Below are 22,837 nucleotides of genomic sequence, written 5' to 3' on the forward strand. Positions count from 1 at the left end.
TCCTCAAAGAAAAAAATTGGTAATTATTGGTCAACTTTAATTGCGAAAATGTAAAGATTGTAAGCTCTCAAATAATTTTTTGGCTTTTTCTTTGAAGCTGATGCTGTCCATACCCGTTGGAGATCCATTAGAGATCGAATTGTACGCAGCAGCCAAAACACCCCCAGTGGATCTGGTGGCAAACGAGTCACCCCGTATGTTTATTATGAGCAATTGATGTTTCTACAGAAAACGTCCCAGTGCTCGTAAGTAAAATGTTTCCGGTGTGAGAGAGCACCAAGTGTAATTAAAATCTCTGAAAGGATATTTTTACTGTTTTTTGTATAGAACGATATGCAGTACCGCTGTGCCTCGAGAGGCAGAGGAACCGGAGCCATCTCGACAGGAAACAAGCCAGCAGACGGGCACAGAAGATGTGTCTGTCCTGAGTGAGCCACGATCTATGGACAGCAGTACTGCGGCTCCTGTTGTCAGTGCACGTTAGCAAGCACAGTGCAGACACAAGCGATCATCTGCCAAAGATGAAGTCGATGCCATAATTGTCGATGGACTCCAATGGTTAGAGGATCTGTGCCGCAGTGAACACAGAGATCTAAGGCGGGAAATTATGGAAATTCAATCCCGGGAATCAGTATATGCAGTCAATGAGTGGAAGCTCCTTTTTTTGTCGTATGTGCCTGTAGCCCAAAAGATTCCGCCACACAGAAATTTAATGTTTAGGCAAAGATTAAATGACATATTCGAAGAATTTTTGGCCCCTCATGAACCCACTTCCTCGAGACTAAGAACCCTGGACATGCCGTCATACCAAGCACAATACAGAGGCCAGGGAGAACTGGGTATGGACATGCAAAGGCAAATTAGCAGTCCAGCGTACAGTAGGCAGAGCATACGCCCCCGCAATATCACAGTCTGTAACTACTGTTTAAAAAATCACCAAAGTTTGGCAATTTTATAGCCTTTAAAATGTTTGTGTAAAATGGTTAAAGACCAAAGTGAATTGTTTATATATATATATGTTCATCCCTATGGGATCGCATATGTAAAAATGTGTACCAACAATGAGGTTGGAAGACCAATGTCTTCAAAATATGTAAATAAGTTTTGATATTATTCAACATTTCATATTCTTGTATGGATTTAACTTTGCTTTATTTATTAAGGTGATATAAAGAAGAAAAAAAAGTTAACAAAGAATTGCCCCACAAATTGCACACACACCAATATAAACTGTCTTTAAAATGTTCACACATGGATGTCTTGCCTATGGAGCAAGTCCTTCATGTAAGAAATAATTAGCAAATTGATCACAAATCCTCATTATCTCAACTGTAGACCGAACAGTAGTCGAATCGATGCTCATGAGGTTTGACTCACAGTCATCTGGGTCAACCACCTGGGGTTCATGTTTGGAAACAAAATTGTGCAGGCAGATGCATGCCTTCACAACACGGTCCACATTTTCAGGTTGCAGTTGCATGCAAGTTAGCAAGATACGCCATTTTGCGGTCAAAATACCAAAGGTACATTCAACATAACGTCTTGCCCAGCTCAAGCGATAATTAAAAATGCGTCTTGTGTGGTTTAAACTACGGCTTGCGTATGGCTTTAGGAGATTTAGTCCGAATTGGAATGCCTCATCCCCAACTAAAACATAGGGCAAACATGGGCCTTCGGTCCCCGGAAGTGGTCGTGCTGAGGGTATGTTGAAGCTGTTGCTGTATAAACATTTCCCCATGTTGGACTCTTTGAAGACTCCGTCCATATGCATCGATATCCACAGCTACAAAATGGTATCTTGCATCCGCAATAGCCATCAATACAATGGAAGACTACTTTTTGCAGTTATAGCACAGGGATCCACTATGCACTGGTTTCTGAATCCGAATGTGCTTCCCATCCACGACACCAATGCAATTGGGGAAATTTGCTAAATCCTCAAAATTTTGGGAAATCGATAGCCACATTTCTATTGTCGAGGTTGGTAGCACAAGTGGTTGTAAGTTGTTCCAAATGGCATCACTAGTTTCACGAACTAGTTGGCAAATGGTCGATTTCCCCAGCAAAATTGAAAATGCAGTGACGCAAAAGTTTCTCCAGTAGCCAGATATATATCGACCAACCACAAAAAAAAAAAACAAATTGGCACTATGGACATACAGATTTTTAAAGGACAACAAAAATAAGGGCAAGTTAAAATGGAATAGGACAATTGGCAACGTGTAGATAATTAAAACACATGCACCACGATAAAAATTAAATCCTGTCTTTGTCAGTAGAACAATGTTAAAAAAAAGGATATTTACCTCAGAGTCACCACTAAAAGTTGCTCCGCACAAATACTTTCACGGAAAGTGCTGCGCTGATGAAGTAGCTCATCCTTCACAAGTGAGAGCAGAATATCAAAGGTTTCGATAGACATCCGCAGATAACGTTGAAATTTAAAGGGATGATCCCGAAGCTGAACATATAGGGTGTGAAAAAATCCACTTCATGGATCCAATATCTCCTTTGGGAAATACGCCTTCTCTGCCGAAGTCGCAACTGCATCAAGCGAAATCTAACAAGCTCAGACATAAACATCTTGCTTGCCGCAGAAGTTCACTCAATGCTTTCAAAATGGAGAATGTTTATCCATACACACCCGACGCTGACAAAAGGCAAAAAAAAAAAAAAGAGAACAACTGTATTGACAGTTCAGGCAGACAAACGGATGCTTCACGAACAGACATCAAAATTACATAAACGCAGTCATGTGCGTTAACGCAAGCGTTAACGCGAAGCCAAATTTACACCAAATTTGGCTCATTTCAGTACATCCGTTAAACGGATTGCACTAAACGCAATGTGAACCTAGCCTAACATATAATCACAGCTGTATTACAGCTCAGTCCTATTTATGGCTTTTAGTTGCAGTACCAAGAAACAGGATCTCGTAGATAATGAAGAGGATGCTGCGCTCTTCAAAGTGCTATGGCCTCTTCATATAGATGATGAACAGCGAGGCAAAGAGTCAGATACCCAGTGAACACATATTGATGACCTAATCTACAGATAGGCGATCAGTTTCAAGTACTTTAAACACTTAAAAGGGTAGAGTAATTTAATAAAATTAGACAATTGAGTGCATCAAAACCACCACAGAAGACAAAAACATATTTTTATTATTATACAAAGTAATAAGTTAACATTAGTGATGAGCGAACATGCTCGCCACTACTCGTTACTCGCCCTAGGCGAGCACGGAGCATTTCCAGGATTATTCAGCGGTAACTGGTATCTCCACCCAGCCTTTTTGGCGGACTTTAGAGACCCTATCACGGTGCAGAAAATGTCTTCCAGGCCATGAAACACCGCAGCCATCTTTGTTGTGGTTGTACAGTGATTGGCTTGGCTGCACAGCATCATCCAGAGTATAAGAGACCTGGCGCCGCCCTGCTCACCGCATTCTGCTCCAGATTCAGCGAGAGTAGGGAAAGCTGCTGCCGAGATGGGGTCAGAATCGTGGTTTTTAGAGTTAGTGTAGGTCTGCAACTCTTACATCCACAACTTCTGAGAAACCAACAGTCCTTTTTAGGGCTAATTCGTGGGTCCAGATATTGCAGCACTAGGTAGGTAGGGCACGGCATATCCACATCAGTGCAAGGCCTGCAGGCACTGTATGTGCATCCATTGCTCCCACTGCATCCCTCCCAAAGCTCCATAACTGTCTGCTGCTGCTTATTTACTATATACCTAGTTGCAGCTTTCATTTTTTTTCTTCTAAAAATTCACCCCTCCAAAAAAATATACAGTCTGTTCTGTCAGACTGAGACCTGTTTAAAAATCATAATTTGTCAGGCATAAGTAGCATAGTTGCAGGGTCAGTGTCAGTACCCGGCGCACTCGGGCAAGTGCCGGAGCCCTAGCGAGACGGGGGGGCCCATTTTGACAAGTGTGACCAACTTTTTACTATTGATGCTGCCTATGCAGTATTAATAGTAAAAAGATATAATGTGAAAAATAATTAAAAAAATAAAAAATCGTGCTATTCTCACCTTCCGGCGGCCCCTGCAGCCTTCCCGATCTTTGCGATGCTCCCGTTCCCAGTGATGCCTTGAGAAATGACCCCAGATGACGTAGGATCACGCGAAACCGCTACATCATCACAGGTTATTGTCGCAAAGCATCACTGGGAACGGGAACTGGCGGGAGCATCGCTAAGGCCTGGGCTGGATCCGGGGGCCGCCAGAAGGTGAGTATATAACAATTTTTTATTTTATTTCTTTTTTTAACAAGGATATGGTGCCTACACTGCTATATACTACGTGGCTGTCTTATATACTACGTGGCTGCTATATACTATGTGGGCTGTGCTATATACTACGTGGTTGTATTATATACTACGTGGCTGTGCTATATACTATGTGGCTGTTTTATATACCATGTGGCTGTGTTATATACTATGTGGCTGTGTTATATACTACGTGGCTGTGCTATATACTACGTGGGTTGTGTTTTATACTACGTGGGCTGTGCTATACACTACGTGGGCTGTTATATACTACATGGCTGTGCTATATACTACGTGGGCTGTGTTATATACTACGTGGCTGTGTTATATACTACGTGGCTGTGCTATATACTACATGGTCTGTGCTATATATTACGTGGGCTGTTATATGGCACGTGGGCAGAATGCTGGACATGGGGACAGAATGCTGGACATGGGGACAGAGTGCAGGACACGGGGACAGAATGCTGGACACGGGGGCAGAATGCTGGACACGGGGACAGAATGATGGACACAGAGGCAGAATGCTGGATACGGGGGCAGAGTGGAGATACGGGGCATGATAGGAGACAGAGGGCAGGATGAAAGACATGGGGGCATGACTGGAGACACTGGGGGCAGGATTGGGGACAGATGGGGCAGGAATAGAAACAGATGGGGCAGAATGGAGATACGGGTATGATTGGAGATACGGGGCAGAATGGAGATACAGGTATGATTGGAGATACGGGGCATGATTGGAGACATGGGGCAGAATGGAGATACGGGGCATGACTGGAGATACGGGGCATGACTGGAGACACGGGGCAGGATGAAAGACATGGGTGCATGATTGGAGACACTGGGGGAAGGATTGGAGACAGATGGGGCAGGATTGGAGACAGATCGTGCAGGATCATGGGGCAGGATGGATACGATGGAGACAGATAGGGCTGGATGGGGAGATCATATGGGGCAGAATGGATACTCATGAGGGCAGAATAGGAGAACATATGGCTGAAGCCAGGAATGAGACACACAGGGCCCAGGATGGGGAATATTCTTACCATAGGGACTAATTAAGGGATATTATTACTGCAGTGATGTATTTATTTTATTTTTTGAACATACTGTTTTAAATGGGGGGGGGGGCAGTCCTGTTACTGTGTAGAGTGATACTATGTCTCCTTTTTTTCTTCATGTGGTGCAATGTAGAAGTTGGGAAAAATTAAGTAATGTGTTCTGCAAGCGGAGCTCGAAATAACTGTGTTATTTCCTGCAGAGATGAGCCATAGCTGCAAGAAGTGATGGCGGTCTCTGCTGGATGAAAGATGAAAAACAAAGATGAAGGACTTCACCTAGAGAGGTCACTGGTGAGTCAGTGTGTTACCTATACACTGACACTATACACTGTATACTATATACAGAGGTCATGTGTATAATGTCACCAGTGATCACTGTATTATCTATACATTATATACAGAGCTCCTGTGTATGTCACCGGTGTGTTACCTGTACACAGACACTGCATACTAAGAACAGACCTTCTGTGTATAATGGTACTTATGGTGATATTAGTATTGTTTATTTATTACTGATCAGTATTGTAGTATTAAGTCAATGTGCGGTGGTAATATGTGGTCTGGACATGTTGTTGCAGTATTTGTCCCTTGTATGTGCTATTTTGTCACTTTGTGGTGGTAATATGTTTTCTGGTCATGGTGTTTGTTCCTTGTATGCGATATTATTCGATCACTGTGGTGGTAGCAATTTTCAAACCAAATCTTTGGTTCGCCACCGAATTGCACTACTGGTTTATTTATTTTTTGTTTTCTTGTTTTTACAGCTCTTCAGCTGCATTTTTGCACATGTCACTTATTGGGGTCAATCATCAGCACTACAAATCGACAGTGAATTCAAAACAATGGGACAACGAATACTGATGTGTTTTGATGCTGCAACCCATTTTGCACTTTTACAAATGTTCTATGTTAATACTTTCTAATGTTTACTTTAAAAAGTTTTCCATTAAAAAAATTGTCATATTCAATGTATGCAGTTTTTTCATTGCAGCAAGTTCAGCTAACAATAAAATGCCTACTGGTAACTGAGGAAGAAAGAGTAGGTCACAAAAATTGGCATATAAGGGGTTGACTTACATAAAGCCCCTCTGCTGTATGGTATTGTAGAATTTACAATAGCTATCACTCGTAAGAAGTAAAATCTGGCATTTTACTATACTTATATTTCTCTGCTGTATCTGTGCATCATGAATCTTGGTATGTGTTAAAGGGGGGCTCACTGAGACTCTTTCGCCCAGGGCCCTCAAAAACCTGGAGTCGACACTGCATAGTTGTGTGTGCTAGCCTTGTGCCATTTTTTTTTTTGTTGGTTTTTTTTTTTTCAAATTCATCCAAAAGCCCCGAAAAAATTAATACAGTCTGTTATGTCAGGCTGAGTCCTGGAGTATCTGTTTTTGAAAAACCGTATTACCACAGGCACACGTAGCATAGTTCTGTGTGCCAACCTTGGTCAAATTTTTTTGGTTTACATTCACCAAAAAGCAAAAAACACATTAAGGCTATGTGCACATGTTCAGGATTTCTCGCAGAAAATTCCTGAGAAAAACCGGACATTTTCTGCAAGAAATCTGCAATAAATCCGCAAGAAAACCGCATGCGTTTTTGCTGCGGTTTTGCCACAGTTTTTCTGGACACTTCCTAATGCATTTTGTAGTGGGAAATCAGCAAAAAAAAAAACGCAAATTAATGAACAGGCTGCGGTTTTTACCGCGATGCGTTTTTTTCGCGGAAAAAAAACGCATCATGTGCACAAAACATGCGGAATTCATTCTAAATGATGGGATGCATATTGTATGCGGGTTTTTTTGCGGTTTTATAGCATTTTTATCGGGAAAAAACGCGAAAAAACCGCAACGTGTGCACACAGCCTAATACTGTCTGTTAAGTCAGACTGAGTCCTGGTGTATCTGTTTTGAAAAATCAAATTTCCACAGTAGCATAGTTCTGTGTGGTAGCCTCGTGCCACTCTTTTTTGGGGGTTTTAGATTCACCCAAAAAAGGTCTCATATATCTGTGTGCTCCAAGTTTGGGCATTATAGGGCGGTTTTCCACTGTTTTTGCAGTCTGTGACTCAACTTATATACAGCACTATTTTGCATTTAAAAAATACAGGCCACATATTTGGCAGTGTTAGGGCTAGCGGAACGCCCCAAATAATAAGATAGGTAGAATAAGGTGCGTTAGCAGCCCGGGGTCCACCGTGCAGAGATGGAACCTGCTGCCAAGTAATGACGGACTATATGGCGGTACAATGTGAATACACACGGGTTAACTTCACCCTGTGAAGGAAGCGAACCCTGTTAAGTCACAGGGCCGCGATACCGCACACAAGAGCACAAGCAAGGAGTCTCCGAGCTCAGTCCTAAGACTTGGGATCTGAGTCTGTGTAGACTACTTGCGGTCGACACCGCAACTGGGGTGTCAGCGTAACCAAAATAATAACAAAGGAATGCACGAGAGTGCGTGCGGTGCCGCACTGGCGGACGCCACTAACCACCCAGGCTTGGATCAGGAAAGCGCTGTGAAAGCGCACGGCGCCGCACTGGCGGACACAGCAACTAGATGCTGTATTAGTGTGTAACGTGCTGTTGGATAAGTCGGGCGCTAGATAGCAATCATACACCTTCCGCGAACAGTCATTCAATAGGGAGGGTTATTTTAGAGAGCGACTTTCACTCACAACACGCACACGTTTACAAATGTACACTAGCGCATGGCCATGCGAGCCTTAAATAGCTGCACCACGTATAGGACCTTTCAAAGAAGGACCAATGGAATTGCTGCAGTACCTGAGCATGTGACCCTAGATCTCCACTGAGAGATCTTGCCCTGGGCATGCTCAGTGTGTGCAAAGTAGGACTTAGTCTCAGAACTAGGCATTGTGGGCAGGGATATATGACTGCGCATGCGCCACATGGACGCGCGGCACTCGCGTCCGCACGGCCGCCTACTGCGCGCCGTTCGAGGCTGCACGGCCGCGCGCACCTGGTGCATGCGCAGTAGCTAGGGCTACTGCACGCCGCACGAGGCTGTAATAGCAGGTGGCCGGGTGCTCTCCCAGCGAAACACGCCCCAACTCCCATCTCCCGCCTTCTCGTTTTGGCGGCATGCCAAGACAGCGGACACTGCTACCGGTATTAACCCTTTAGGGGGGTGCCAACACTGCTACCGGTATTAACCCTTTAGGGGGGTGCCAACACTGCTACCGGTATTAACCCTTTGGGGGGGAGAGGGCGCGGGGGGCTCAGAGAGGGGGGAGAGGGCGCGGGGGCTCAGAGAGGGGGACAGGGCGCGGGGGGGGGTGAGTACGGATAGATAGGGGGGTACGTTATGGCGGGGGTCCGTGTATGGATGGATAGGGGGTCCCTTATGGCGGGGGCCTGTGTATGGATGGATAGGGGGTCCATTATGGCGGGGGACCGTGTATGGATGGATAGGGGTCCCTTATGGCGGGGGTCCGTGTATGGATGGATAGGGGGTCCCTTATTGCGGGGGGGTGAGTACAGATAGATAGGGGGTCCCTTACTGTGGGGGGGTGAGTACGGATAGATAGGGGGGTCTGTTATGGCGGGGGGGTGTATGGATAGATAGGGGGTCCCTTATGGCGGGGGTCAGTGTATGGATGGATAGGGGTCCCTTATGGCGAGGGTCCGTGTATGGAGAGGGGGTCCCTTATGGCGGGGGTCCGTGTATGGATGGATAGGGGATCCTTTACTGCGAAGGGGGCTGTGTATGGGTAGATAGGGGGTCCCTTACTGCGGGGGGGTGAGTACGGATAGATAAGGGGGTCCGTTATGGCGGGGGGGTGTATGGATAGATAGGGGGACCCTTATGGCAGGGGTCAGTGTATGGATGGATAGGGGGTCCCTTATGGCGGGGGGTGAGTACGGATAGATAGGGGGGTCCCTTACTGCGGGGGGGGGGTGAGTACGGATAGATAGGGGGTCTCTTACTGCGGGTGGATAAGTACGGATAGATAGGGGGGTACGTTATGGCGGAGCCCCACGTCATTTTTTTTCTAGAATCAGTCTTAGAAAAAAAAATGGGCTTCGCTGTATTTTTGGTTGTCAGCCAGGTACAACAAGGCAGCTGGGGGTTGGTGGCAGTCGGTAGCTGCCAAGTTGTACCTGGCTGGACCAAAAATATGGCGAAGCTCCACGTCATTTTTTTTTAAAATTCTACCAATAAAATGACATGGAGCTTTGCCGTATTTTTGGTTGTCAGCCAGGTACAACTTGGCAGTTGGGGGGCTGCAATCCTCATTGTGGAGAGACCCAAATGTTGTGGCCCCCCACGCTGCAAATTCTAACTCACAGCCACTCCAGAAAATAGCGCATTCATTACAGGTGCCATTTTCTGGTGCTGTACCCCAACTCTCCCAGTTGCCCTTGTGCTGGTGGCACACAGGGGCTCTCCATATGCGACATGGTGTCCGCTAACAAGTTGAGAGGAAATTAGCTCCAATTGTTAGCGGACACCATGTCACGTATGGAGAGCCCCTGTGTGCCTAAACATTGAAGCTCCCTCACAAGTGACCCCATTTTGGAAACTAGACCCCCCAAATAACGTATCTAGATGCATAGTGAGCACTTTCAACCCCCAAGTGCTTCACAAAAATAAAAAAAGTAATTTTTTTCTCCACAAATTTTTTTTTTTTAATTTTTCCGGATCAATTTGTGAAGCACCTGGGGGTTCAAAGTGCTCACTATGCATCTAGATACATTCCCTGGGGGGCCTAGGTTCCAAAATGGGGTCACTTGTGGGGGAGCTCTAATATTTAGACACACAGGGGCTCTCCATATGCGACATTGTATCTGCTAACAATTCAGATTGTTAGCGGACACCATGTCGTGTAGGGAAAGCCCCTGTGTGCCTACACATTGGAACTCACCCACAAGTGACCCTATTTTGGAAACTAGACCCCCCCAGGGAACTTATCTAGATGGGCGGTAAGCATATTGAACCCCCAGGTGCTTCACAAATTAATTCGTAAAAATGACAAAAGAAAATTTGTGTAAAAAAAAAAGGACTTTTTCATTTTTACAGATCAATTTGTGAAACGCCTGGGGGTTCCAAGTGCTCACTATGCATCTAGATAGGTTCCTTGGGGGGTCTAGTTTTCAAAATGGGGTCACTTGTGGGGGAGCTCCAATGTTTAGGCACATGGGCTCTCCAAACGCAATATGGTGTCCACTAACAATTTGAGCTGATTTCTCATTCAAATCTAGATCTAGATGGGCGGTGAGCATATTGAACCCCCAGGTGCTTCACAAATTGATCTGTAAAAATGAAAAAAGTACTTTTTTTTCACAAACATTTTATTTTAGCCTAAATTTTTAAATTTTCAAATGGGCAACAGGATAAAATGCATCCTAAAATCTGTTGGGCAATTTTTCCTGAGTACACTGATGCCTCATATGTGGTTATAAACCAATGTTTGGGTGCACGGCAGGGCTCAGAAGGGACGGAGCACCATTTCACTTTTTGAATGTAAAATTAGCTCCAAAAGTAAAATTGCGCTCCTTCCCTTCTGAACCCTGCCATGCGCCCAAACAGTGGTTTATGACCACATATGAGGTATTGATGTACTCAGGAGAAATTGCCCAACAAATTTCAGGATCCGTTTTGTCCTGTTGCCCATGTCAAAATGAAAGAAATGAGGCTACAAGAACATTTTTGTTAGAAAAATTAAAATGTCCATTTTTTTCTTCCACGTTGCTTCAGTTCCTGTGAAGCACCTGAAGGGTTAATAATCTTCTTGAATGTAGTTTTGAGTAGCTTGAGGGCTGCAGTTTTTGGAATGGTGTCACTTTTGGGTGTTTTCTGTTGTGTACACCTCTCAAAGGGACTTCAAATGTGATGTGATCACTAAACAAAATGGTTTTGTAAATTTTGGTGGAAAAATTGCTGATGAACTTTGACTCCTTATAACTTCCTACCCCCAATTTTTTTTTCCAAAATTGTGCTGATATAAAGTAGATATGTGGGAAATGTTATTTAACAACTATTTTGTGTCACATAACTCTCTGGTTTAGCAGAAAAAAAATTCAAAATGTGAAAATTGCGAAATTTTCAAAATTTTTGCCATATTTTTGTTTTTTTAACAAATAAACGCAAAAATTATCGACCTAAATTTAATACTGATATGAAGCACAATATGTCTCGAAAAAACAGTCTCAGAACCGCTAGGATCGGTTGAAGCGTTCCAGAGTTATAACCTCATAAAGTGACACTGGTCAGAATTGCAAAAAATGGCTTGGGAATTTCGGTCAAAATAGGCTCAGGGCTGAAGGGGTTAAGTATTTAAACTCCTTACGATTCTGACACAGGGCCTGGAGAATGATCTTCGCCATGTGGCTTCGCTCTACCATTCACCCCAATAGGACCAAACACCACTCCCTGCAGCCAATGAGTGGCCACAGTTCCCTACGTTGATACGCTATCGACACCACCTGCTGGGACCCCCCTGCAACCATCTTCCGTAATGGTGGCATTTTGGAGGCAGAATAAACACTAATGCGCCTTAAAATGGTAGCGGAATCACAGCGGGTTTGAGGTAGCAAAATTCGGCACATGTGACCTTGTACTCCCATCGTTAAATTAATAAGTGATCAGTACCCCTCCCTCTTATATTGACTCGATGATTTTTTTTTTCATGCAACTTAGGCTGGTTTCACATTTGCGTTTAAAAACGCAGCGTTTTAAACGCAAACGCATTTGGTGAAAAAACGCGTTTAAACGCTGTTTTTTTAGGCGCATGCGTTTTTGCATGTTTTAGCACAACGCGGCGTTTTGACGCGTCTATATGCGTTTTTTCCTGCGTTTGCGTTTTTGAAACGCATGATTTATATACTTGATATATTTCAGCTGCAATAGAGATGGTTTATACAGGTCCAGAGTTGGAACAGATCGAAAGAAGAAGTTAAAATCACAAGGGTCATGTAAGATAGAAGCAAGGTGTCCATCTTTTATCATTGTGAAAGGAGCTGAAAATGTGAGTTACATTTTATAAGCGACATGTAGGCCACAGCATGTCTTTGGGACATCGAACGCTATCTAGAGACGACCGCACAGAAATTGCTGGTAAGTGCGAGGCCCTATTCATATACAGTATATGTATGTGTGTGTATATATCTATCTATATATATAATTGTCTAAGGGTTTTTCCGCCTGTCTGTCTGTCTGTCCTGGAAATCCCGGCTCTCTGATTGGTCGAGGCCGCCAGGCCTCGACCAATCAGAGACCGGCACAGCATCGACGTAGAAATCCCGCGTCTCTGATTGGTCGAGGCCGCCAGGCCTCGACCAATCAGCAACGGGCACAGCGACGATGATGTCATAAAGGACGTAGACATCCCGCGTCTCTGATTGGTCGAGGCCGCCAGGCCTTGACCAATCAGCAACAGGCACAGCGACGATGATGTCATAAAGGACGTAGACATCTCACGTTTCTGATTCAGCGACGGGCAAAGTATCGACGTAGATGTCATAATGGTTGCCATGGCGACGATGATGTCATAAAGGTTGCCTCGACCAATCAGCGACGGGCACAGTCTGCCGCGAATTCTGGAATCACCATTGTCCATATACTACGGGGACATGCATATTCTAGAATACCCGATGCATTAGAATCGGGCCACAGTCTAGTATATATATATACTAGACTGTGGCCCGATTCTAACGCATCGGGTATTCTAGAATATGCATGTCCCCGTAGTATATGGACAATGGTGATTCCAGAATTCGCGGCAGACTGTGCCCGTCGCTGATTGGTCGAGGCAACCTTTATGACATCATCGTCGCCATGGCAACCATTATGACATCTACGTCGATACTGTGCCCGTCGCTGATTGGTCGAGGCCTGGCGACCTCGACCAATCAGAAACGCGGGATTTCTACGTCCTTTATGACATCATCGTCGCTGTGCCCGTTGCTGATTGGTCGAGGCCTGGTGGCCTCGACCAATCAGAGACGCGGGATTTCTACGTCGATGCTGTGCCGGTCTCTGAATGGTCGAGGCCAATCAGAGACGCGGGATTTCCAGGACAGACAGACATACAGACAGAAAGACAGACATACAGACAGACAGAAAGACAGACAGAAAAACCCTTAGACAATTATATATATATAGATATATATACATACAGTTAGGGCCAGAAATATTTGGACAGTGACACAAGTTTTGTTATTTTAGCTGTTTACAAAAACATGTTCAGAAATACAATTATATATATAATATGGGCTGAAAGTGCACACTCCCAGCTGCAATATGATAGTTTCCACATCCAAATCGGAGAAAGGGTTTAGGAATCATAGCTCTGTAATGCATAGCGTCCTCTTTTTCAAGGGACCAAAAGTAATTGGACAATGGACTCTAAGGGCTGCAATTAACTCTGAAGGCGTCTCCCTCGTTAACCTGTAATCAATGAAGTAGTTAAAAGGTCGGGGTGGATTCCAGGTGTGTGGTTTTGCATTTGGAAGCTGTTGCTGTGAGCAGACAACATGCGGTCAAAGGAACTCTCAATTGAGGTGAAGCAGAACATCCTGAGGCTGAAAAAAAAGAAAAAATCCATCAGAGAGATAGCAGACATGCTTGGAGTAGCAAAATCAACAGTTGGGTACATTCTGAGAAAAAAGGAATTGACTGGTGAGCTTGGGAACTCAAAAAGGCCTGGGCGTCCACGGATGACAACAGTGGTGGATGATCGCCGCATACTTAATTTGGTGAAGAAGAACCCGTTCACAACATCAACTGAAGTCCAGAACACTCTCAGTGAAGTAGGTGTATCTGTCTCTAAGTCAACAGTAAAGAGAAGACTCCATGACAGTAAATACAAAGGGTTCACATCTAGATGCAAACCATTCATCAATACCAAAAATAGACAGGCCAGAGTTAAATTTGCAGAAAAACACCTCAAGAAGCCAGCTCAGTTCTGGAAAAGTATTCTATGGACAGATGAGACAAAGATCAACCTGTACCAGAATGATGGGAAGAAAAAAGTTTGGAGAAGAAAGGGAACGGCACATGATCCAAGGCACACCACATCCTCTGTAAAACATGGTGGAGGCAACGTGATGGCATGGGCATGCATGGCTTTCAATGGCACTGGGTCACTTGTGTTTATTGATGACATAAGAGCAGACAAGAGTAGCCGGATGAATTCTGAAGTGTACCGGGATATACTTTCAGCCCAGATTCAGCCAAATGCTGCAAAGTTGATTGGACGGCGCTTCATAGTACAGATGGACAATGACCCCAAGCATACAGCCAAAGCTACCCAGGAGTTCATGAGTGCCAAAAAGTGGAACATTCTGCAATGGCCAAGTCAATCTCCAGATCTAAACCCAATTGAGCATGCATTTCACTTGCTCAAATCCAGACTTAAGACGGAAAGACCCACAAACAAGCAAGACCTGAAGGCTGCGGCTGTAAAGGCCTGGCAAAGCATTAAGAAGGAGGAAACCCAGCGTTTGGTGATGTCCATGGGTTCCAGACTTAAGGCAGTGATTGCCTCCAAAGGATTTGCAACAAAATATTGAAAATAAAAATATTTTGTTTGGGTTATGTTTATTTGTCCAATTACTTTTGACCTCCTAAAATGTGGAGTGTTTGTAAAGAAATGTGTACAATTCCTACATTTTCTATCAGATATTTTTGTTCAACCCTTCAAATTAAACGTTACAATCTGCACTTGAATTCTGTTGTAGAGGTTTCATTTCAAATCCAATGTGGTGGCATGCAGAGCCCAACTCGCGAAAATTGTGTCACTGTCCAAATATTTCTGGCCCTAACTGTATATATATATATATATATATATATATATATATATATATATATATATATATATATATATATATATATATATATATATACTAGATTAAGGCCTGATGCTATCGCATCGGGAGGGCGGTGAAATGAACAGGTGCCCTAGAAATAGCCGCTGAATAGTAGAGTTCTTTCTCTAGAAAGGAAGCAGTTGTTTCGGGATTTATATGGTGTGTACGGTGGCTCAGTGGTTAGCACTGTTTATGGTGTCTCAGTGGTTAGCACTGTATATGGTGGCTCAGTGGTTAGCACTGTATATGGTGGCTCAGTGGTTAGCACTGTATATGGTGACTCACTTGCTAGGACAGTATATGGTGGCTCAGTGGTTAGCAGAGGTTACGGAGGCTCAGTGGTTAGCAGAGTTAACGGCGGCTCAGGAGGAGGAGGGGTGCGGGCAGGAGGAGGAGAGGTGTGGGCAGGAGGAGGGGTGCGGGCAGGAGGAGAGGTGTGGGCAGGAGGAGGGGTGCGGGCAGGAGGAGGGGTGCGGGCAGGAGGAGGGGTGCGGGCAGGAGGAGATGCGTGCAGGAGGAGGACAGGTGACTATAAACCAGTCTCTCAAGATACCTTCTTCTGTTGCGAAACAATATTCTCCATTGGAAATATAAATAATAAATTTTAGTATGCGAATTGAGAGACTGGTTTATAGTCCATTTGCCTATGGTTTGATGTCCGGTTGACAGGCCCCTTTGGGAGGTTAATAATTTGGATGGGTATCTTCTTGTTGGAATGACCACCATATAAAATGAGAGGCAATAGGTCGTCTCATCTCTTCTGTGCGATTTATCATAACCTGAAAAGAGTATCCCCCTAGTAGGATGGGAAGGAGGTAGCCCTTGTTTGTTTAGGTGATGCGAGTTCACCCTCCTCCCTATAAGATCTGTATGGGATTATTCTATCTCCCTCGTTTGCCCACACTTGTTAGTGTGCAGGGATTGGAAGGGCCTATAGAAGCACTGTGGTACAGTGTCCAGCATACAAAGGTTGATGGGTAGTGACAGCAGTCTTCTCTTTTCCTTGTGTTTACAACATGACTCATATGCAGTGATGAGGGACATTAGGGGTCCCCCTTTAGTGCACCACTATAGTGTAACTTTACGTTCTGATGTAGGTACAACACTGTAGTGTTAAAACTATATGGGGTTTGTATAACAGAAATACATATTGTCTTTCATCTTGGGACATTGTCTGGGAGATGCATTGTAAGATAGATGTGCGGTCAGACTGGCAACCTTATGGCAGTGAGAGACCTATGCACCTAATATTGGTAACGGGATACTCCTTTTAGTGACTGTATAGACATACAGTAGTTATTACCTCTGGGGCTTGGAGGAAGCGGTGATGGTGTGCCTGCTTGATTGGGCCCTTCATAGCGACTGCCTAACGCTGCCAACTAATCAACAGCAGCGTGGTAGTCTCGCCCGCATTGGAACCCCGGCGATCAGTGTGCAGTGAAGAGCAGAGGGACCAGCAGCCCTAGTCATACCCCTGCACTACTTTTTACTCCCAAGAGTCTCACCAGACTGCATTAGAGCAGCTGCGGCTGAGCTGAGTGAATTTCTGAGCCACAGTGAAGCCGCATCACATATCTATAGCGGCGGCTCCCACGCCGGTAATTCCGGTAGTCTCTCTGTGCATCGCTGCTTCCCCCACGTGGGTGCTAGTTGATATCCACCACCATCTCAACACAGATAAAGGGGGCTCAGACTTATGAGACTGATCTTCTGCCGCAGTGGTGACCTCCTGACTGCGCTTCCCCACACCTAGTTTTTCTATCTGGACCACAGTTTGAGAACTGAGGGAGATCTACCTGCCCAACATAGGAGGTGAGAGGGAACTGGGCTCTCTACAGCTTGCTGAACTTAGCACCCATATGACCTACGGCGTGCGGGCAGGAACCAAGACACCATAAGAACTACAACACCCCTGTAACTAGAGAGCATATCCAGACCTCTGCGGCAAGCTCTCCACCAACATTAACGTTTCCACCCCAATCCTAATCCCCCCTGATTATCTAATTGCTTATCCTTATAAGCAGACTCTCTGAAGCTAGTGACCATTGGACTGTACAAATCTAAGAATCCAACAGCTTTTTTTTAAATTATTTTTATTATGAGGTCCTTTGCTGACACCTAGTGTCCATTCACAGAACAATAGCTCCTTGATTCTCAGAACTGTTATTGCAACAAATATTTGACTATCTACTCTGCAAATACTTAAGCATTCTATTTGGTCACTTGAACCCCAACTCAAAACCTTAGTGCCCACCCCCGGCTGAAGCTACTAATCCTTTTAACAACAAAATCAAGCCTTATCAGCGTGACTATTATATCTGGACAGTTGAAATGACTAATTGATCTCCTCATCTCGTGGGCTGAGGGAGAACTTGACGTCAAATAATAAGCGACAATCTGAAGCCTATCCCAATTGCCATGTGGAAATCAGGGGTTAAAACATTACGTGGAACTTCAAAAACCTCTAAATCCATAACCCAAGCCGATGTGGATAAGTTCCTGAAAAAACAATCTGACCTCTCTGACACTATTACAACATCAAGACAAATAGACTTGCAAACAGAGGATGACTCTGACCTCGAAAGCGACTCTGATCTAGGAGGTAATGCGAAAGATAGTCTAGTAACCCACTAATTTATCAAAAGAATACTCTCTAAGGCACTAGAACCTATAGGGAAGGAACAGGTGGAAATAAAACAAGACCTGATGCAACAGGGACATAGGCTGGAAACAGTCGAAACCGCCCAAACATCATTGACACAACATACTACTTCCCTATTAGACTGCCTCAAAGAACATGAGACGCAGATCCAAACAATCCACTCAACTTTGGAAGACCACGAGAACCGAGAAAGGAGGAACAACATCCGTATCAAAGGTCTCCCAGAATCAGTTGCTCCCGATGCGTTGACTAAAGCTGACGTGGAGATTTTCAGTAAACTCTTACTGGATGGAGACCCTAAAAATATCGAACTTGTCAGAACACATAGAACTCTCTGCCCAAAACCCAAACAGGGAGAACCTCCACGAGACGTAATATGCCGCTTCCTCGACTATAGGATGAAAGACCTTACCCTTCGGCGAGCTCGAGAGGCACAAGATATCACATATGAAGGCTCTCAAATTGGTCTATTTCAAGATCTCTCAGCAATGACTCTGAAAAAGCGAAGAGTGCTGAAACCAGTTACCGAAGCATTGTTACAGAAAGGATACCATTTCCGCTGGCTATTCCCTTTCGGAATCTTTGTAACTGCAGAAGATAAAAGAATTCAAGCCCGGACATCAGCAGACATCAAAGATCTATGCAAGACCTTAAACATCAAACTGGACGCTTATCCAGATCTGGAAACGTTCCACACAGCATCACAGCTACAACCACTTTCAGCTCCAACCCCATGGCATCTTGCAGGGACTCCTAAATCACAAAGGCTGAAAAGAAAATCAACAAAGACACCACCTCCAAAAGGAGACCCTGAGATAACCTGAACACAGTTCCTGTCTACAGTGATGGTTCTCCATATATTGAGATTTAAATCAGTATTGGCTCAAAATGGCTAATCATTGATCCTAACCCACTTCCCCTAATGTCACCCCTACCCTCTTCCCATTTTTATCCTACCCCACCTCCCCCCCCCCCCCCCTTTTCCCAAACCATACCCTACCCCAACCCTCAAACTCATCTTATACTTAGGCTTCGGAAATAAGTTATAAATCTCCCTCAAAGAAAGCCTACGAGTTTAGTTATGATAACTGACTCTATGTTTATCAAAGTTATTTTTCTCATTAATATGTTGCATATTAACTATGCTTTGTTTCTTGTCTCTTCTATTTCTATGCTCTTTCTACTTTCTTACCCCCTCCTCTCCCTCTCCAATCACAACCTTAATAACAGCACCTTGCCACCATGGAAACATCAGATGAAGACCTCTCAGCGACTCCTTGATTCTACTGACCACTACACAAATGGCAGCACAGGATTTACCATTGCTTCCTTTAACGCAAACAGCCTAAACTCACCGTCCAATAGACGACACACACTAAACTTCCTCAAGAGACAAAAGGCAGACATCCTTTTCATTCAGGAAACACATTTTAAGCCTGATAAACTGCCCAACTTTGAATGCAATCATTATGACACATGGTTCCATGCCACCACTCCACAAGTAGGATCTAGAGGGACATCAATTGTGATAGCAAAAGGAATCCCTTTCCAACCCCAGGCTATCCTTACGGATCCTAACAGCAGATTCATAATGATCAAGGGCTTATTAGCGGGGAACTTGGTTATCCTATGCAGCGCATATGCTCCTAATAAAAAACACTTAAAATGGCTACTATCGTTGCTCAGGAAAATTGAAGATTTCAGAGAAGGTGCCCTCATATTAGGGGGGGATTTAAATATTGCCCTAGAACCCTTGATAGACACATCCACCAAAAAAAGTACTATCTCTACAAGAGATCTAGTTAGGATTAAAACAAAACTCGGGTCAATGCAAATATTAGACATATGGAGGCAATTACATCCTTCCGAACTCGACTTTACCTATTACTCCCATCCCCACAGATCTTACCACAGACTCGATTATATTTTCGTACCCAGGCAATTACTGCCAAATGTAATAAGCTCAACAATCCTCCCTAATGTCCACTCAGATCACTCCATAGTATTACTTCAAACGAAGCTTCTCAGACCCCTGTCAATTAATAGATCTTGGCAACTGAACAAATCCATTTTAAACTCCCCAGAAGTTGTTAGACGTGTTACAAAAAAACGTAACCAATATTTTGAACAAAACGATACTGATGAGGTCTCGATCCCAACTCTTTGGGAAGCACATAAGTCGGTAATTAGAGGAGAACTGATCTCTATCTCCTCGTACCTCAACAAACAAAGACAACAAGAGTTAAGAGACTTATATGCCGAGATTTTTGAACTAGAAACACAACACAAAAAACAACAGGAGCAACATAACCTAGATGAACTTACAAAAAAAAGACAACGATTGAAAGAAATTTTGAACTTAAACTCTGCTAAATGGTACGCCTCTTGGCGAAACAAAATGTTCGTACATGGCGATAGAGCTTCTAAGTTAATGATAACCAGACTAAAACGACGCCAAACACGCACATATATCCATACCATCAAATCTTCAAATGGTCAGAGCACGCAAAACTATAAACAAATTGAATCTGAATTCCTAAATTATTATAAAAAGCTTTACAACCTACGCCCAAAAGAGAACGATAACGACAAATCCAAAAGGTTACTAACTATTAAAACCTTTCTGACACGTCTGAATGTCCCTCAGTTGACAACCTCTCAGCAACACTTCCTAACCAAACCATTCCAACTAGACGAACTTCGGTCCGCCCTGTTGGGGAGCCCTTCTGGGAAAGCCCCCGGTCCTGACGGTTTGCCCATAATATACTATAAGTCCTTTCCCCAAGTATTACTCCCACGCCTAATAAACATGTGTAACTCAGTATTGAACGGCGAACAATTCCCTACGCAGGCCTTGGAAGCCAAGATTTCACTAATATACAAGGAAGGCAAGGACCCAGAGCAATGCAGTAGCTATAGGCCAATCTCATTATTAAACGTGGACCTGAAGCTATTTGCAAGCATGATAGCACGCAGAATAGCAGGATTTTTGCCTTCATTGATTTCTTTAAACCAAACAGGCTTTGTCATGGGAAGAGAAGGGAAAGATAATGCTTATAAAATATTGCACCTCATGCACTATGCTAGAGAAAGAAAACTACCTTTAGCTCTCCTAGGGACTGATGCGGAGAAAGCCTTTCGACAGGGTGGACTGGACTTACCTGGGAGAGACCTTGGCCTGCTTTGGATTTCCTCACCAACTAACTTCCTCAATAATGAGTATGTATCGAGAACCCAAGGCATGCATTAGAATAAATGGCTCCCTGACAGACACGTTTAATATCTCAAACGGCACTCGCCAGGGTTGCCCCGTCGCCGATACTCTTCGTGTTAGCGATGGAACCCTTACTAAGTGCTATTCAGCAGAGCCCTGAAATTGAGGGCATCAAGATAGGAAAAACACAGTACAAAATGGCGGCCTTTGCGGACGACCTACTTGTTCTGATGACTAGACCACTCAAAAGCTTCCCAGCTTTGATGTCTTTACTGGAGGAATATAGTACCCTAGCAAACTTTAAAGTTAATCTTTCTAAATCAGAAGCCCTAGATCTCAACATACCTACTCACACCCTTGCTAAATTGAAAAAACTATATCCCTACACCTGGCCTAAACAATACATCACGTACCTTGGAATTAAGATACCCAGAAACCACAAAGACCTATTTAAACTTAATTATGACCCGCTAATTGACAAAGCTAAGACTACCATGCAATCCTGGAGAGACCAATTCTTATCATGGTCAGGGAGGAAAAATATATTAAAAAGTTTAATACTCCCCAAGTTTGTCTACCTGTTTCAAATGCTACCTATCCACGTCCCAGACTCTTACCTGGCTAAGGTGAACTCATTGTTCCTCAAGTATATTTGGAAAAATATCAAACCACGAATAACTTACCGCACGCTAGTATTGGCTAAATCTAACGGCGGAATGGGCGCACCAGATGCCAGGAAATACTACCACGCTGCAATATTGGCGCGCTGAGTGGATCTAATACGCGGCACACAAAGTAAGCAGTGGCTTACGATAGAGAATGAGCTCTCACCTCGGCCTATCAGATCGCTCCTGATGACTTATGTCAAGAAGCGATCTCCCCCCTCACAATCTAACCCACTCACACAAACACTCATCAGGATCTGGACGAAAGTACATAACATACTATTACCCCTTTCATCACCACTAACTTCTATTGTTGGTAAAATATTTGAAGGGTTTCTGAGGGATGTTATTCTGGATTATCTCAATGAGAATAACTGTTTAACTCCATATCAGCATGGGTTTATGAGAAATCGCTCCTGTCAAACCAATCTAATCAGTTTTTATGAAGAGGTAAGCTATAGGCTGGACCACGGTGAGTCATTGGACGTGGTATATCTCGATTTTTCCAAAGCGTTTGATACCGTGCCGCACAAGAGGTTGGTACACAAAATGAGAATGCTTGGTCTGGGGGAAAATGTGTGTAAATGGGTTAGTAACTGGCTTAGTGATAGAAAGCAGAGGGTGGTTATAAATGGTATAGTCTCTAACTGGGTCGCTGTGACCAGTGGGGTACCGCAGGGGTCAGTATTGGGACCTGTTCTCTTCAACATATTCATTAATGATCTGGTAGAAGGTTTACACAGTAAAATATCGATATTTGCAGATGATACAAAACTATGTAAAGCAGTTAATACAAGAGAAGATAGTATTCTGCTACAGATGGATCTGGATAAGTTGGAAACTTGGGCTGAAAGGTGGCAGATGAGGTTTAACAATGATAAATGTAAGGTTATACACATGGGAAGAAGGAATCAATATCACCATTACACACTGAATGGGAAACCACTGCGTAAATCTGACAGTGAGAAGGACTTGGGGATCCTAGTTAATGATAAACTTACCTGGAGCAGCCAGTGCCAGGCAGCAGCTGCCAAGGCAAACAGGATCATGGGGTGCATTAAAAGAGGTCTGGATACACATGATGAGAGCATTATACTGCCTCTGTACAAATCCCTAGTTAGACCGC

Source organism: Ranitomeya imitator, chromosome 1 (genome assembly GCF_032444005.1).
Source record: "Ranitomeya imitator isolate aRanImi1 chromosome 1, aRanImi1.pri, whole genome shotgun sequence".
Lineage (NCBI taxonomy): Eukaryota > Metazoa > Chordata > Amphibia > Anura > Dendrobatidae > Ranitomeya > Ranitomeya imitator.